Consider the following 13,159-nt stretch of genomic DNA (forward strand, 5'->3'; position numbering starts at 1 on the left):
GGGGCGGGTGAAAGGATTCACCAGACAGAGCAGGAACAACACAGGCAGATTGACTGAAATACGCTGCTGAGGGGAGCAGCGGGCGAGTCAAGAGAGGTCTGCTATGCCATGTGGGTAGCTCCCTGGCCGGCGATCAAACTCGTGCTGCAGTGACTGCAGATAGCTTCATAAGTTGCGTCTTAACCCCTTGTGCCACCAGGGAGGCCCTGGTAGTTCTATTTTTAGTGTTTCAAGAAAACTCCTTACTCTTTTCCTTGGAAACTAGACAGGTCTACATTCCAATCAAGCAAACAAGGTCTGCTTTGTTTCTCACATTCTCCCAGACACATATTTTTTGTGGTGTTCTTGAAATGGGCCAGTCTCACAGATGTGATACCTCACTGTGGTTTTGATTTCATTTCCCTGGTAAGTGATGATGAATTATTTTTCATGTGCCTGTTGATCATCTATCTTTGTTTTTTTGAGAAATGTCTATTCAGATCTTCTGAACTTTTTTTGACTGGGTTATTTATTTTTGTTGTTGAGTTATATGATTTATTTACATACCTTGTCTATTCACCCCTTGTAAGAGATATGATATGGAAATATATTCTCCTATTCAGTAATTACTGAATTTACTAATTCAGTAATTTCAATGATAGTTTCTTTTGTTGTGCACAAGCTTTTTAGTTTGATATACTCTCATTTGTTTATTTTTTTACTTTGTTTCTTTTGTAACTGGAAGTAAGTTCCCAACACATGCTAAGGGCAATGTCATGGAGTGTTTTGATAAAGTTTTCTTTGATGTATTTTATGGCTTTCGGTCTTACATGCAAGTCTTTACCATTTTGAATTAATTTTTATGTGGTGTAACATAGTGGTCTAATTTCAATATTTTGCATGTGGCAATCCAGTTTTTACAACATAATTTTATTTTATTTTTTTATTTTTTAGATTTATTTATTTATTTATGTTTTATTTATACAAGCACTGGGTACAGTCAGAAGCGCGGGAGGGTGAGAAAATTCACCAGAGCCAGAGCGGGGAGCAGAGCAGGCAGAAGGACCGAAGTACACTGCTGAAGGGAGCAGCAGGCAGCAGGAGAGGTCTGTGCGCCATGTGGGACCCTCCTCTGGTGACCGGGGAGCAGCCAGGGATCGAACCGGCGCCGCAGAAGTGGCGGGCAGCCTCGCAACCCAGCGCTCAATCTCTGTGCCACCGGGGAGGCCCTACAACATAATTTTAAAAGAGATTTCCTTTCTCCATTGTATGATCCAAGCTCCTTTATCATAAAGTAGCTGTCCGTATATGTGCAGGTTTATTTCAGGATTTTCAATTCAGTAGATCTGTTTCCATTTATTACATTATCTTTGGTGCAATGTTAATTATTGGCTGCATCTTCATTGTTAGTTAAAGAAATGTGACTGATTTTTTTAGACTATAAATCATATTAGTCCTTCTCAGAACAGACGGAGAAAGGCAGAAAGTAAAATAGGTATAAGCAATCAAATGTATAGTGAAGGATGGAATTAGATGTTTAGTGATGCTCTTAATGTAGTAAATCCCAATGTTGATTCTAAATGTTTGTTTAATTCAGTTCATTAGTTTTTTTTGTTTTTTAGAAAATGAGTTTTATATCTGCAGTAATACTGTAATAATACAAGCATGAAACATCCTTGAGCATTGTGCTAAAGGATGCGTTTCATCTAACCAAGAAGTGATTACCAAAATATCAACTAAGGGAATGTCATCAAGAAATGAACATATTTAATTATAACCTAAGGAGAAACAAAGTTGTGACAAGGATAGAAAAAAGGAAAACAAAATGTCAATGTCATACATTATCCCAAAAAGTGGGAATAGGAGGAAAAATTAAATAGAGATGCTGAATTCTGGTAGGAGCTCAAGATTAAAAAAAAAAGTATTAGAATTTTGTAAAAGCCACTATTTATAAAGTATTCACTTAAACAATTTGAAAAAATTTCTTTGCTTCCAAAATAAATACCAAAAAACAAATAATCAAAGAAAATATACCATCTGGGAAAAAAGCATTACCCTCGCATGTACACACACACACACACACACACACACAATAAAAGAAAATATAGTAATTTACATTTAAGTATAAAATAAAACAGTATGGCTATTACATCAACTGTATTTTATTCATCAGAAGTCAATTACTGAATCCATGATTAGTACCCACACTGAAAAGGAGGAGAATACAGCTCCACTTCGTGATGGAAATAGGATTATATAATCTGTGGACATATTTTGAAATAACTACAAGGCAGAAATTGTATATACAAGAAAATGTGAATGCTATAGTAAGATGTCTTGGCTACATCTGCATAGAGTGAGAGGACCAATAGTAAGAGCTTATTTAGTTTGGGGGGGGGCTATATTGGTATGTGGGTCATTGGAAGCTAGATAGGAGAGTTTGTGATAAGTATAGATGAAAGTATATATAAAAAGTATAGATAAGAGATAAAAACAAATAATTTGTTCCAGATCGAGTCCTTAAAATGATTGATAATCATTGAGATCATTTCAACTTGCTTGTTTTAAGAACTGCTCAGTTCATGTGAATAGAAATATAAGCTTTTCCTGTTTCCATTTTAGATTTCTCTTAAACTCAAATTATTATAGATAGACAGAAAAATAAAAGTAAAATATACATAAATGATATTTAAGAAGCAAAATAATGGAATTTATAATGCATATTTTGACACAATCTGTATGACTCACTTCTCATACAAGTTTCATTTGAACAGTGAAACAGCTAAGATTATTAAGGCTTCAATAAAAAAAGTACAGGGGCTGCTGATACAGAGATAATAATGATAATGATAATACTAGAGATAGCCTAATATATTGAGCCAAATACTTTTGTGCTAGATATTCCAATAAGCAATTTATATGCATTGCCTCATTTAATTATCCCCCAAATCACATGAGATTTATACAAGGAAGCAATTACTTTTCTTAGGAGAAATACTTCTGGACTATGTTAATATACATGGATATGAATTTAACTCCCTAGCAGTTTGTGTGAGCAGGGAGTTTTCTGATTTATTTTGTATTTATTTATCAAAGTTTTAATTGATTTAAGGTCTGTTTATTATGATGATTATTATAACCTAGCTTTTGCATTCCTTGGATCTTATTTTCAAAAACGAATTACACCATTTCAGTTAATTAAAAGTAAAGTTATGTAGAGTTTTTATAGAGTGAGAGAAGACATTTTACTTTTTAGTCATTGAAATGTGTACTGTTAAACCTTATCTCTCAATTTTGATTTAATTTCCCTACATGGACTAAATTTATTTTTCTTACTGCTTTAATTAATTGGTTAAGCTTTAGTTTATGTTGTGAGACCAAAGATAGTATCATTTTGCAAATCTTTTATCAGTTCTAGAATATATAGCATATATGAATATTGATACTAATATTTTACAAGGTTTAAAATACAAATCACCATCAAGGTAAAATGTCAGTTATAATTTTTTTAATATTATTTTTATGATTGGAAAATATAAGCTAATTATAGACCTTAGAAAAAATAAAAAGGGACTCAATAAGAAAATACCCAGAAACTAATAAGGTTAACAATCTATAGTTTCTATTTTTACCAATAGATATGTACAAATACATACATTCATATGTTTTTGAAAAATAAAATCATACTATATAACTATGTTTCATTTAAGGTTTTTATAAAATATTTTTGCTTGTACCATTACATATAATTTTACAACATAATTGTAAAAACTGCAAAATGTTCTCAAAGCATGAGTATTAGATTTCTTTTCATTATTTCCTGTTGTTGAAATTATAATTAATAAAAACTGATCAATTCAAATACCTGCAAAAATATTTTTAAGGAATTCAAGCTGTTGATATGAGTGCAGAGGGATGATTTTTTAGTATATTCCTCAAGAGAATTCATCAGCCTTCTTTAAGATTGACCTTCTAGTTCCCAATGGTTCTATTTTTCACTGGAAAGTGTTTTAATATCTAGCAAGCAATTATAATAGTGCTATCATAGTACCCGAGGCATTTAATCACATATGTTTCTCCCCTCTTTGACCACCTATATCTGAATTATCTTGGTGGGAAAAAATACTTATTCTCAGCATGACTGCAGTAAAAGTAGTAAAAAAAAAAGTAATATAAAAGATCAAGTAGAAAGGGCCTGGGAAGTGCAATAGAAATTGCCCCTGGATTTAGGGGATTGCTTCCTACTCCCTGTTGAGCACTTAAATAGTGCTGTGCCCTGGGGAAAGTCACTTAAATTCTAGACCTCTGACTCCTCCTCTGATAATTTATCTCAAATAGTAATTTTCACTCTGAAATTTTAATTTATCCTTAGAGAAAATAAGTGCCTCAATTGATGTAATCTTGTTTTCAAGTGATATATTTGAAGTCAGGTAAAAATTACACAAATTAATTCCATACACTTCGCTAAGTTTACCACTGAGGTTTTTATAATTAGAGACTGAGTTACTTGAGATGATTTATTGCTACATGAGGTTAGAGTTTGAGCATTTTTATAAAATGTTATTTTTCTATAATTAACTTTTTTACCCCTGTGCTAAACAACATGCTTTTGTAAATATATGAGTCATATTAATTTATATTTCACATGAATATTAGAATTTCATTTTTATCTATAAAATAGTCCACTTATATGATTAGAAGTTTGTTTAAATTAGAAATTAATTCGGGTAGAGTTATGTTATAATAGTGAGTCACTTATGAGTGGAATTTTAAAATAGTTCTGATAAATAAAAAAACCTCAGAATCTGATATATGCACTTTAAGAAAGATAAACACATGCAGTTTGCAGCAACATGGATGGAGCTAGAAGGGATCATGCTCAGTGAAATAAGTCAGAAAGAAAAAGAAAAATACCGGATGGTCTCGCTCATAGCAGGAATTTAGAAAACCTAAATAAGAGACCAGAAAAAAGACTAATCAATACAAAGTAAAAATCAAAATCAACAAGCAACTATAGACCAGAGACACACTATGGGGGGCGGGGATGGAGGGACGGGAAAAGGAAGGACTAGTGTCAAAATAAGTGGGGTGTGTGTAATTGTATGGGGAATATAACCAAAATGAAAATGCATACATTGTCCAAAGATAAATAAAAGATGTAAGAATTATATAAAATAAAATATTTAAATAAAAAAAAAGAATATAAGCTAAGGGCCTCCCCTGGTGGCGCAGGCGGTTGAGCGCAATGCTGTTCGCAGCCTCTGCAGCACCGGTTCCATCCCAGCTAGCCAGTGAGGGTCCCACATGTTGCGGCAGACCTCCCCTGTCTCGCCCGCTGCTCCCTTCAGCAGTGTATTTCATCAGTCTGCCTGTTCTGTTCCCTGCTCTGTCTCTGGTGAATCGTCTCACCCTCCCGCACATCTGGACTGTACTCCGGCTCTTGTATAAATAAACAAATAAATAAATAAGTAAATAAATAAGTAAATAAATAAATCTTAAAAAAAGAAAAAGAATATAAGCTAAGCAAAAGGAGACCTTTTTCTGCCAAAGTAGGTTGGAAAAATAAATGGGTAGGACCTGCTCAGTTTATTGTGTAGAGAAAGGAGAGGAAATGTGGACTAGCTGATATTAAACCAGTGTGATATTTGATATTGACCCTTGAATATATGAGAATTTATAAGCCACAACATGACTGAGTGAATGGAAAAATAATTAAACTGGGGCAATAGTTAGATACTTGAATCTTAAACAGAATTACATTATTCTTTTGGAACATCAACAAAACAAGTTCATTATGAACCAAAGTGAAAACAAGAATATTTATGAAATGTAAAATTAAACAGCATAATTATCAGAAAATTTTTTTGTTGCAGTTTTGCTTTTACTGTGCTAAAAAGTTATTTCTTAGAAAAATACTAAAAACAAAACTACATAAAGGATAAAAGTGATAGAACTCACAGCAAAAGAACTATTGTAATCTAAATAGAAGAAGGAATATCAGAGGAAAATATGAAAGACTAAAGAAAACTAGTATATTATAGCCAGTATCAGAGATGAAAAATCAGTTTAATATCTTAGAAAATAAGAAATTATAAATATGAAAACTTTGTGACAAAAGAAAAATTGCATAGAATTTATGTAGATTAATTTGAAGCAAAATGTATGAAAGCAAATAAATTCAAGTAACATATTTGGCCACATTGGTAAACAAAAGCAAGTCAAAGAAAAAATATGAAGTGTAATAATTTTCCTACAAAATTTTTTTCAATATCAGAAGAATTTTGAGAGTGACAAAAATAATGTAAGTATGAAGCTCCACATGTACAGATTTTGAAGCACTAGGTTAACAGATTACCAATTCATACATTAACAGAGAGGTTAATATCTACCAGTCTTCACTCTCCGTAATTGTTAGTGCATGACCAACAAATACTACAAATACCCAGGGACCCCTGAACATGCACTAAAGGGATCCAGCTAGCTATGCAAAAAAAGACAAAGGACTCTCACTGTAAAATAATTTTAATAGGATTAATGTGCATAGAGAGAGAGGAAGAAAATATTCCAAATAAAACACCCAAAGCTAACCATCCCCTCTTGGGTAAATGTCCAGCCAAAAATAATCAGGAAGCAGGGAATATAATCCAATTGTATTTTTACATGATTTTACATGGCATGTCACAAACCTATTTAAAAATGTCAACATATATGCTCTGTCATTGACACGGAATTATAAAAATACTGATTAGACCTAATGCCTATCAATTTACATATAATGAGAATAATAGGCGTATTTTGGTAAACATAATAAGAGACTTTAATGTCTAGTCATTGATTTGCTCATTTACTGATATTAAAGAACTTTATTCTTGTTTTATAAAGATTAGCTATTTCTAATCTAAAAAAAGGATGAAGTAATGAACTGATGGAAATTTGAAACAAAATGGGAAAAACATATTTTCCAATTACGAGTGTAGGCATTTTAATCTACAGGTACTCAAACTGCAGTGTAACAGCCTTTAAATTACATCAACTCATAAAAGAATTCAGCCCCTCAATTCAAATATTCCTAGAACTATTCTGGAAATGCCAGTAACATCAGCATTTGATCTATTTATTCATTTATTTATTTATTCGTGCCTATGGGGAGACTTGATCCTTTATTTTCTAGGTGGTTTTATTTTGTGGTGTGAGATTAAAAAAAAGACTGTCTGAGCTGCGTATTTTACTCCTCCCTGAGGAAGAAGCGAAACTGATTAAAATCTTGTCTACGGTATTTTCAAGAATATCAGTTTTTGTTCTTGTGAATATATTTTAAAAACAAAAAAAGACCTTTGATGATTGATTTTATTTTTTAAAAGCATGACTTGTTTTATATTCTATAATTTGATTTTCACTTTGTTGTTTTAACTTAAAATTGGTCAGCTGATGATATCCCATTACTGCTGAAGTTAGTAACAAAAATAATGTAGCTTCTCAATGTTTTTCCTTTTCATGTTAAGTCCAAGTTCAAATGAAGTTATACTGTGTTGTAAAGAAGGGAACTTATTCAAATAAGAAATATTATAAAATTGTTTAGATTGAGTCCATACATTTCTATAGACTTTGTCTATTTCCATCCAACTTAGAGTAATTTTAGGCTTCTTCTATTCTGCTAGTCTGTATTCTGATAAAATGAAAATCAATTTAATCAGGTTTGTGTTCAGACAGACCCACATTTGTAATTAGATGTTTTGCCTTATATTTTATGACACACCAGTTTATTTGTAGCTGAGTACAATTGTAACTTAATAGGCAGCCTAGTCGTATAATATTTGAGACAGACCTTGTACCAACCTGCAATTTCTGTAAATATGATGGTTATGGCAAAATGCCAAATGCAGTCTGTAATGCAACATTTTAAAATCATCCTTGCCATCTCTACTCTGGAAACCTTAACTTTCACAAAAATGACAATACTTTGTTCCTACCTGTTTCTTGAGATTTGGGGAAAGATATAATAGCTGTACATCCTTTAGAAATTTGTGATTGTTTGCACAATTTGGTTAAATGGCACAACTTATACCTAAACTTCTTTTAGGGATATTTGTAAGCTACTTATTAAATCTGTTACAGATAGTTTAAGTACATCTAGATTAAAGCTTCTGGATTAAATATGTTTAAAATTCACAAATTTAAAAATGTGACCAAAATTTAAAGATTTTATTATTATTATTATTATTATTATTTTATACAAGAGCTGGGGTACAGGCCAGAGGCAAGGGAGGGTGAGAGGATTCACCAGAGACAGAGTGGGGAGCAGAACAGGCAGACGACTGAAATGCACTGCTGAGGGGAGCAGCGGGTGCACAGGAGAGGTCTGCCATGCCATGTGGGAATCTCCCTGGCCAGCTGGGAATGGAACCTGCGCTTCAGAGGCTGCAGAGCTTCACAGCACTGTACTCAACCCGCTGCCCTATTGGGGAGGCCCTGTGACCAAAATTTTAGAAACAAATAATTTCTACAAAACAGAATGAATTGCTGAATGTAAAATTGCACAGTATGCAATATAAAATATATAATATGTAGTTCATATAATTCTATAAAATATAGTCATAATTTTGAGGGGAGAGATTACTGAGTTTTATATCCTTAGTATTAGCTTCTTTAGTCACCACACATAGTTCCAAGACAAATAAAGATATTTGCTGTATAGTACAGAACCCATTGCTCTTCACTGATTTCTTTAAAGTTTTTTCAAAGTTTGGTTTATTGTCAAATTTGAGTCACTGTGTTGACACATTTCGTTCATATTTATGACTTCTATTGAGGCTTCTATTTCACTCATATGCATGGCTTCTAGTGAGCTTTGTTCGTGAGGTAATTTTGCCTTCCCTCTGGATTCTTCTTGGACTAGTGAAGAATCAAGTTAATATCAGACAGATAGACAGATGTTGATGGATAAATGTTATGCTTGAAAAAAATCTTGAAATTTTACTGCTTTGATATGTGTTCACAGCATATAAAATGCTAGCATATAATATGCTAGTCATAAAATTAATGACTATAGTTATTTAACTGGACATGTGGGTTTCCATATAACCTATAGAATGATCACTACTGGATTATTCAGTTGTGATTATGTTAGGTCACAATTAATCACATGATTTTCTCTATACTTTCACATTGCCTCTTCTTAAGTCACTGCTTTGTCCTCCTCATATCAGCATAGAGCCCTATGTCCCTGTAAAAGTTATCATCTGCATCTTATCTGATTTTTCCTCATTTGATTGTTCAAATAGGAGTATTTACTTTAAAAGAGAAGAAAACAAGATTTGAAAGGGGGAGAAAAAAGACAAGTTATAAATTGTACATGCTATTACTTGATTAACATTCTTGTGAGATAGCCTCCTAAATAATCAGATCCCAAACTAATTTTCTATGTGAACTACACAGTGAAGGTTGTAAGAAATGCCCTTAAAGTTTTACTCCTATCTCAGGTAGTAAAAAGAGGGCAGTGCATTGTGATGCAGATTTGCTGCAATGTTCATCCTAGTTCTCTAGCAGACAGTTTCCCATGAATATCATTATCCTGCCCATAAAAAGAAGCATACCTAGTAATGGGCAAAATGCTACCCACAGTAAGATGAAAAACCCTCCCAGCTGGCAAACCCAGCCACCTGACATTTGAATATTTTGATATTACCAACAGGTGCAGGGAAGCAAGACAATAAGAATATTAGGTTACAGTTTAAGGAATTATGAAGAAAATTTAGTATTACTGCTAGAAGATTTTGAACTGAGCTTGGTATTTGGCAAAGGTTATATATTTGAGAGCTACAATAAAATATGAAAGGCTAGGGAAATGAGTGTGCTATTTAGAGGTAGTATCAAGAACAAGTTTTAAAGTCTTTCTCTAAAAATATATGGTAAATGAATCAGTTTCATATTATCAGTCTTGAAGTGAAATGTAGAACTTTATACTATCCAGGAGATATTGTACTAAGACATTATTTTATTGCTGGGGTGTTTCAAAACAAAACAAACTTAGACAGCTCCAGACTTCTGTGGAGGTTTAATATATAATTTTATAAACATATTTACACATATATACATTTGATACATAACTGAGTCGCCTCCAATAAAATTTATTTTCATAATCTAACGTGAACTATATATTAAATTACAGGACTGGTAAAAATAACATGTCATTACAAGAAATATAAAACATTGACCTGAAATATAGAATAATAGAAGACTGAAGATTCTTTATAAGGACCTGCTGTTCTCTAGGAAGATTTCTTTCTTTTTTTTTTTTAAGGTTTTTATTTATTTATACAAGAATTGGGGCACAGGCCAGATGCGCGGGAGGGCAAGAGGACTCACCAAAGACAGAGCAGGGTACAGAACAGGCAGACTGATGAAATACACCACTCTGGGGAGCAGCGGGCAAGACAGGAGAGGTCTGCTTCGCCATGCATGACCCTCGCCGGCTGGCTGGGACCAAACCAGCACTGCAGAGGCTGAGGACAGCTTCACAGTGTGGCACTCAACCACCTGCACCACCAGGGGAGGCCCAAGACTGAAGATTTCGATGGTGTTGGAAAGAGAAAATTTCCCCCATCTCTCTAGGGTAGTGGGAAAAGTGATCATTTTAACTTCAGACATACTGTAAGAGAAAAAAAAAATCATTTATGGAGAATTTAAATAGAAATAAGGATTCCAAGGTCAGTGAGGAGCAAATGGGGTTATTTATCCTGAGCTGCAGGAAAATGAGGACTGCTAGATTGCTGGTGCTTCAGTCTTATTCTGCCAAAGTAGATAAAAACTCAGAATGATAGGAGGCCTAACACCAAACTTCCCAAATTAATGACACACCTATATTAGCAATGGGACACAATCAGCCTGACATGCTTAAAAGTGGGATAATACCTTTATAGACTTTAATCCTTACAAGCCACCATTTAAAAAATATTTTGAACAGTTTACTTCCCCATTTAAGAGAAGGAATTTTGATTTTGTTTCAATTATCAGTATAGAAGATAATATGATAAGCCAACTATAGTTTTTTCTATTAAGATATCATTGACATGGTATCTTGCATTTGTTTCTGCCTTATGTCTGAGAAGGTTAAACTTACGTTAAAAACTGATTTGTCCCTAAAGGACTATAGTTAAATAACATACAACTCAGCTTTGAAGGTTCTAGGATAAGGCAAGATTCACTTTGTCCTTCAGATTGTTGCCTTTGTATAAACATGACATTTTGGTTGGAATTTGTGTTTGACAGTTCTATAATGTAATTTTCCAGAATGTGTTCAAGTGGAACCAAATGTCATTGGCTTCATTCAATAGATTTTCTGCCTGATGAAACATACTATTACTATTCTATTTATTTTTACAACCAATGAAAAAATTGATTATTTTGATTTGTGGAGTTCTTTTACACATAATTCTCCAGAAAATAAAGATGAAGTATTAGCATCTATATAATGAACAACATTAAATTAATTGATTTTTAACTGCCTATGTTTAATTCCATGTTGGCATTTTATATATACTAATAGTTAATAGGTAGTATATTAACTTAAGGAATATATGTATGTAGAGGGACAATTCTGTGGAATAACTTAATGGGTTTCTTGTGAAAGTCATCCATAAGTATAGAGAATGAAAAATAGATATTTTTATTTAAAGCTAATTCAAATTTGAAAGCAGAAATGAAGTTGAATCAAATACACATGCCAAATAAGTACACATAGGAATACAGTTCTCTTGAGAACATGGAAGCAGAGAAAAGGCTAAGTGAGGTATTGAGCTCAGAGTTTAGATATTGGTCATGGTTGGTAAGAGTGTCATATTGGTTTTTCTAGCCAGGAAGCTAATCCAGGAAAGAAAAAACCTTCATGTGTTTTAAGTATTAGAATAAAGAAGCCCAGCCAGAAATGAATTATTTAACTCATTAACCTTGAAATTAGGATTTTGTAACATAAAGCATTATTTAACATTTCTATCAGATTAACCAATGTTACCCTTTTGGCTCTGGGGAATCTGTGGCTGCTTAGAAAAAAGAGGGTATTACTGGATACTTCTGTAATTTCTGAATTTTTTTCTAAGTACATTTTACTGGTTATCTCTGTTCCATTAATAAAAGAAGGAAGATCTATCTCAACATTCAAATTGTAATTTTAATCATTTCAGCACACTGAATTTGGGAATTAAATAAATTAAATACTTTATTTATATAAGGGAAACCTAAACCACTGGATTTATGGCATTACGTTTCCCTGCCTAGCTCCTGGGAGGATAATATAAAATAGTTCAGAGAGGACCTGGACCCAGAAGATCCTGTTTCTTGGGGAGAAACTAGAGCTCTTCTGGGCATTAGATACTGATGCTGACTGCAACAGAACAGACACTGAGCAAATTAAGCTCTATATAAAAAACAGGTAGATGGAGAAGTGCCTAGAGAATGTGGTTGGGGTAGGAACTGGTAGTTTAAACCAGTGTTCATGTGTCTGACTGGCACCCCAGGGAGAGGAGAGCTGATTAGTTTGGAAGACCCTTAACTAAAGCAAAAACCATGTGGGCTGGGTCATCAGCAAAAAGGATAGGACACAGAATGACACTTCCTCTTTTCTTCACCCCTTCTTCCTCCACCTCCTAGGACTCACTTTGATCCTGGGAAACAGCACACAGCCCACAAACATGGGAAAATAATTAAATATACAAATCCATGAAGCTAAAAGACACATGATTACCAAAATGTAATGAGACTGACACCAAGACACATAGTTGTGAATTATCTAAGAGTTCAAGACAAAATAAAATACTGAAACTGGCTAGGGGAAAGAAGTATATAACCGGTAAGGAACTGTGCTAAGCAAAACAATCATGACTAGAATGACAAATACCAGATGGTGTCATTATTAATCTGAATTATAGAGAAATAAAACAAAGGGTCAGATAAAATCAAATCAATAACAAACCCTAGAAATCTACCATAGAAGGCAGGTAGAGAGGCTACCACAAAGTGGGGAAAGGGGTACAGTGGACTATTATGGGGCAATATTGGTGTCTAAACCTCAAAATCATATACAGTGTTGTAAAGCAATATGACATCAATAAAAAGAAATAATAAAATGAAATAAAAATACTGTTTGAGGGAAAATAAATGTGTAAACTTAAATTCTTTTGTTTCC

General features: G+C 33.3%; 1 protein-coding gene across 1 annotated transcript in view; it reads left to right on the plus strand.

Annotated features, from left to right (window-relative positions):
- Window positions 1-369: 369 nt before the first annotated feature.
- FSTL5 (follistatin like 5) overlaps window positions 370-13,159 on the plus strand; it is a 558,421-nt gene continuing 545,631 nt past the window's right edge. The window contains exon 1 of the mRNA XM_054690351.1: window positions 370-405. The gene's annotated coding sequence lies outside the window, so the exon portion shown is untranslated. The remainder of the gene's footprint in view (window positions 406-13,159) is intronic.

This window comes from Talpa occidentalis, unplaced genomic scaffold (genome assembly GCF_014898055.3).
Source record: "Talpa occidentalis isolate TD23 unplaced genomic scaffold, MPIMG_talOcc4v2.1 talOcc4.8, whole genome shotgun sequence".
In the NCBI taxonomy this organism is placed as follows: Eukaryota; Metazoa; Chordata; class Mammalia; order Eulipotyphla; family Talpidae; genus Talpa; species Talpa occidentalis.